Here is a 6,479-nt window from a genome sequence, read left to right as displayed (position 1 = left end):
GAATCACGCTAACGTTGCATATCTATAATCGCAAAGTCAGCTGCAACCTGCCCGAGCTCTACTGCACCGGTGTATCGATATTCGAAAGGTATGCGAATTACGCTGTATCAATGAAAAATCACTACTTCACTTCACCGGCTACACGTATCCTGCATCTCAACACTCGTTAATCACAAGCTGATCTCCGAATGGACCGGTCCGGTTTTATTCGTGCAGCGCGAAACGGAACTGGCGTCAGGAATACCCGTCAAGTGCCGAATTTAGCGGTGGCCACTGAACTAAAGATAAGGGATGCGTCGATGAATCGAGTCGGAAGTGATGATCGAATACGACTCGATTGAATCGATAAAAGTTAATCGATCAATCGGTCGCGCATTTGAAACCAAAATATCGTAAATTTCAATGTGTAGTATTGAAAGCGGAAAACTTTTTCGATAATTTACAGTTTCGTTCAAAAGATTTTTTAATTTCAGGTTGAAATATTCATTTATCTTTCACTTACATGAGTTAGGTAGTCGGTAAGTAAGACGATGATAATAATTAATGCTTTATTCACATAAATTGGATTGCATTGCATAGTTCACGGGAGTGAAAAACAGAAACCGTTTGTGAATCAGACGTGTGAAACTTGGTGTTTCGTTCAGCTAACACACCGGCTGATTCAGATTTCTCTAATTTTTCCACGACGATGCTAGGATTCTGATTTTTTGGTAAAGACGCTTGTCGATTTCAAACGTTACAATTAATGCGCTAGGCGCAAGCATGAATTCAGATCTATTTCGAGGAACCTGTTTACTCTAATTCTCATGTTTGAAGTATAAATACGGACGGCTGTTTGTATCGTTCCAGCGACGGGTCAATTAAACAAACAGATGCGAGTTAACTAGAATATTAAGTATCACGCTACCTGCCACCCGGTGATTCATGCGTTTAACCTGTAATTAAAAAGCTATTCTTCATGCCTTCTGAGTTTGTTTTATTACGACATGATTAACATGGCCGAGCCTCTGGGCACACCGTTGAAATCCTAGTATTCAAGGCTGCGTTAATCGATTCATTTGCATCGAGGAAATAATTGCACTCGGTTATTGTGTAACGCCACGCGTAAGATATTATCATTTTTGGTGTATCGATCTTCTACAATTGTTTGCGAACGAAGTCACGAAGAACCGATCGGCCGATCGTTTTCGGTTAATTAAACTGGCAAGGGCGACCGGCAAGATTTTTGAGTGCCGTGTTATTGAGATGAAGAAATGGTACGAAGACTACCAGCGTCAAATGCGGAACGCGAACGTTACCGTTGAAATGTCAACAATTTTTGGTTAATTGATGCACGACAGGTATCGGCGAGGTTTGCCATAAAAACGGATCACGGATGTAATGGTAACGGCGCATGGAGAAGAAAATGATGGCTCATCAAGCCTCGAAGATCACCAATTCCCTGTTGCGCGTTGCCGACCTTTGTTCAAGATACTTCCGTGATCATTCGGAGCGTAATTATTATCATGAAAGCGCAAGAGTACGTCACCGGTTAATCAGGTTGTGTTAGACGGCCGAGATGTTGGAAATTGAAGCTAGCGCGCAGATTATTTCAATCTAAATCTAACGTCCGGTTTTTTTTTCCGCGAGTTGTGACATTTGTTACATATGGTCTAGCTCCGGAATGGAAATTCAGATTGTACAAATTCCTCCGATTACGATACTCGGGACTGAGCTTCGCTTGCACAGCGATTCGATTTGTAAACCGAATATCCCAGCTTCGCGTCTCGGGCTTTCCGTTTCGAAAAAGCGGTATATGGGCAGGTATGCGTATTTGTTTCCACCGTGATTTCAATGGAATTGTGCTTTTCCATTTCTCGAACTAAAACTCGCACAACGTTACAAGTGTGTATTTGTAGCTTTGTAGCTGTAACAGGAATCGCCGAGGATTTACACACAGGGAAAAAAGATTCCGCGATAATTCCGTTTGGTTTATTCGAGCGACGCGAGATCGCGAGCTAATCCATTTACAAAGATCACTTTCGTTCGAGTCCTCGATCGTACGATCGGCAAAAATGACCTCAGAGCGACCGAAAACACTTTGCCACCTTGAGTTTTGTCCGAATCGAACCTGTAAATGTTTCAGCTAGCTCGCTCTTTCCATCCACCGCCTCGATTAAATGACTCTATTTTCGAACTATGCCGGCTCGTTTTCGCTCAATCCAACCAGAAACTTCACCGATATCCAACAAATAGTTCGGGAACGGTACATCCGGTTGACTTATCGGCGATCCGATTGACTATCCACTCGAATTTACGATCGTGCGAGGGAAACCCAGCGCCCAGTGTGCGCAGAGTTGAGTTCGCGGGTGAGAAACCCGTCGCGACATAAGCGGGAGCCGGAAGTGCGATTATTGATACCTTGGCTCGATATGAGCCGGTGTAAAAACCAGTCAGTGATCTAGATAAGGCAATGGATCGTGGCAGCGGAATTTCCATAGCATTGTACCGGTGACGTGAAGCAAGTGCCGCACATTCTCGGTTATCGGGAACCTGGTCTCGGCGCTGGATGCTGGAAGTGGCAAGAGCAGAAGGCCTTGATACTTGAAAGGATACACGGCATACGCCGGCCGCCGACAAGCCTCCGTCCTCGCATCTCCGTTGCCGCGATTTGGCCAATCCGAAGTTTCGAACGTCACAGCTCGAAAAACCGGAAGAACCGGCACGATTATCACCGCCATCCGTTAATCGCCTCGTCGCACGTATTTTCAAAGAATTTCTGACCCCGTGACGCAATTGGCAATCCAGGTGTATTTATAGGGTACCTATAGTACGTGTTACGCAAGGTGTGCAGATATTGTACGTACGTGTGGACGTCAGAGGTTAGCCGAAACGTCATCTCCGCAATCACAGGTACTTTGCTGCAACGCAAGATTGGGCGGAGCCGCGAGTAAGACCCAAGTAGGCAGGCTGATGGACTGATTAGAAAAGTGTCGAGTTGAGAAGGTGGAACTGCAAAGAGATCCACGAACTGGATACCCATCCCTGTTTTTCATAAATCGCTTTCAAAACAACGTGCTTACTTAAACAAATATGTTATGAAAAATTCGTAGAAAAGAGCTCAGTCACGGTACAGTCGAGAAAAGTCTATTTATAGTGATCCTGGAAATGCTTTTACCGTATAATTGTTTCGGATCCTTGGTCAGCCGCAATTATGGTAACGTAATGATAGCTGGACAACAATACTGGGAAAATACAGACGTGTAATTTATTAAGAAAGGGAAATTTTCGGGTGATTGTACAATGTACATTCGATATGTGCACGTGTGTTTTTTGTCAAATCGCGTGACGTTGTAAGTATAAAATAGAACGAAACATTGTTGATAGTGATAAGAAAAAGAAAAAAAAAAAAACTACGAACAGTTTTCGCGGACTTGTCTTGTTCACCCATCGTAATTTACTGCATCCGAAATTCGAGGCTACGTGTACTTAGACAACAAGCTTCTGCAATTTACTGTACAGCGATAAATTATGCATCCTTTATTTTTGTCCCGCTGGACCGCACGAACGAGTTACGAAAAAGTGTATGAAATATGATGGACTTTAATTAATCACGTCGATACAACCATTTCACTTCGTAACAACGAAAGAAATTTGTAGCTACCAATTAATAACGTGAGTGTCTCTCAGCTCGGGTTGGAAGTACCAAGAATTACTCGACAGCCGGGTAAAATTCATTGCATGTGACCGCAAGATTAGTCGCGTGTTTTATGAGAATGAGGCGAATTACCGGTGACCGGCAGACGTCGAATTACAAATAGCTGGCATAACACGGAGGGAATTATCGAAAGACTGACGACACCTCGGAATTATCCCATAGCGAGTAGTCGGAACCGCGTTGAATGAATAAAAAAAGGTGCAATTAGTTTGTCGATCCACTATTATGCGAATCTGACGTAGTTTGGCCGATATAATGATCCATTGGCAAGTACCTTCGACACGCAATTGCGTTATGACACTGAGGAATTCTTCTTCCATCTGCCGTTCAGCCGGTACTTATTGTTAGATCTTGAAATCGGTAGCGGGTCTCGCAGCCAGAGCCGGAGGCGTCGATGTGTAACTATCAAGTAGGATAAACGGAACCTTAGCAACGGCAAGAAATCACCTCGACGGGCACCAAGAAAGCAATTTGATAAATACGTTGATTAGTAAATACGTTGGATTTTCGGCTGGTCAACCGATTTTATCCGACGGATATGAATACACAGGTGTATAAGTAATTCACCTGCGTTACAGAGAAACCTCAAGGCTGATGGTGTTGTGTAGGTAGGTACGGCTTGTTAGCACTTTCGTACGGTGCCGATCGTCTGTGTACAGTAATATATGATCCCGGAATTAATTATTGAGGAAATTGATATCTACCTCCGGTATTTACTCTCGATTATTGTCGCTAATTGATACCCTGGATCGATCACACGCCTCAACTCGGTAAATATTTGACCACCGACCGGTTAACAATCGGTGTTTTTTTCCCTGGAACCTTGCGGAATCGAATCGGACTGTTTGCACAGAGGGACTCGCTCGCGCCTTCCGCGGTCCATGAACCGCCGATTTTCTCCATAGCAATTTATCAGCATCGCTCGCTCGCCGACATCTTGATCGTAAAATAGAGACATCTCACGAGCGACGAGTGATTGCGAGGCGACACCCAAGATTCGCGAATCCTCAGACTGGACCGTCATGTTTAGATGCTTAGATGGATCCGAGTCGAAGTACCGTGGATGATATCGAGTCGGGAACCAGCTAATGAAACGTGACTTGTTTTTTAATCAGCCTCGAGAGATCCGTGGCCCAAGAAATTCAGTCTTACGTGACGGATCGAATACAGCTTCGCTCACCTGGCCGTTACATTCCTATGGTAAATTTATCCGAGTAGCTTCTCCGGCCGCATATGTTTATCCGGGAGTCGCGGTTGAAAAATCATAAATCTACAGCGAGAAGATTTTCCCGGTCAAGGTGCGCAACGTGTCGCGCGAGGAAAAAGAGAAACACGGAAAGCTGAGAAACTCGAGTTACGATACGCCTGTGACGGTTGCATGGTCGAATTGATAATTGATTCGAAGATGATTTTCGGAACAAGCATGCCAATCTTTGTATATTCATGAAGATGAAATACTTTTCGCTGTTGGAGTTTAATTATAGCCATCGGATGAAATTACGGAGAGTCGAGGGAGCAATGAGTGGGGATAAATGCACAACACCGAAGGAGAATTAGCGAGACGCGTATGACTCAACACCTGGTGTACGATTTTTACGGGGTAATTCCCGTCTGAAATGCTTTACTGCTCGACATAACGATTATTTTGTAATCAAGTAGCGGATCACGCTGGTGCAAAAACTGCATTCAAAAATCCGGTTGTCGAACGCGAGTTAAAAACCGAGCTGAAAAGAGTCCCAGATGGATCTTTAAGCTCGAAAGCATCGCTTCTCAAATTATAAATGGTCGAATTTCATCGACGGTGAAAACGTTTCGCCAGCTGAGCCGGTTGATCAGCTTGGATAGACGTAATGTCACGGCTGTTTGGGCTACGTGAGTATCTGAACGCGATCAACTGATTTGCACGTTCGGCACGATTATTTTGTACACAGAGCGAAAATCGCGGCTCGGTCCGATCGAACTTGACCCAAAGAGGGTGACAGAAATTGACCATTAAAACAAGGTATCCTCGAAATTGGACAGACTGAAATAAATTACTTTGAAAATTAGTTATTGGTAAATAAAAACATTATGTGAAGTGAATAAACGGCACGACTTGTACACTTTAACCGCACACCTGTTCAGCAGAGTGATTTATTCGCTCGACGTCTGACGAATGTCGCGACATTTTTTCACATCTATGCAGTATTGCCCATTGTTGCGGAATGAAACGATCGTTCCGTTTGTAAGGTTGGCCGATTGTTTTTCTAGTTTCATTAAAATTATGACAGCCGTGTTCATAGGTGAAACAAAGAGAAGGTACGGTAGTTGTCTCGAATATTGGTGTATTTTTCAGAGAACATGCGTTAAACGACGAAAGCTGCGACGTTATTGTCTCGACCCCTCAACCGCGGAGTAAAGGTTTAGGGTATCGTCAGTTTGGCAAAAAGTTTCTTCCGCCCAAGCGGTTCCTGAAAATTTACAAATTCACCCTGACCGACAAGGTGCGAAAACTGTGACTGAAACGTACGGAGCGTGTATTTCTTGTTTGGGTCGAGCGACGTCGTCGAAGGCTGTCGTAGCCAATACATTTTCGGCTTTAACGTGTTTCAACGTATCTTAACGTCGATTCGGACCGCCCCCCGAGGGATGCCGATAGTGGGGCACCCGCACGCGTCCCCCGTTCCTGATCGTGAGTCACGCGGGATCCCCCGGGTCCGGACCAATCGCGTTCGTCCTTTGCCAGCGCGCCGTCGCGAGTCGGGTTACGAAATGCGGGAGCACCGCGTGTCGGCGTCGCGGC

Source organism: Neodiprion pinetum, chromosome 2, assembly GCF_021155775.2.
Source record: "Neodiprion pinetum isolate iyNeoPine1 chromosome 2, iyNeoPine1.2, whole genome shotgun sequence".
Classification (NCBI taxonomy): Eukaryota; Metazoa; Arthropoda; class Insecta; order Hymenoptera; family Diprionidae; genus Neodiprion; species Neodiprion pinetum.
This window is presented reverse-complemented; position numbering follows the sequence as displayed.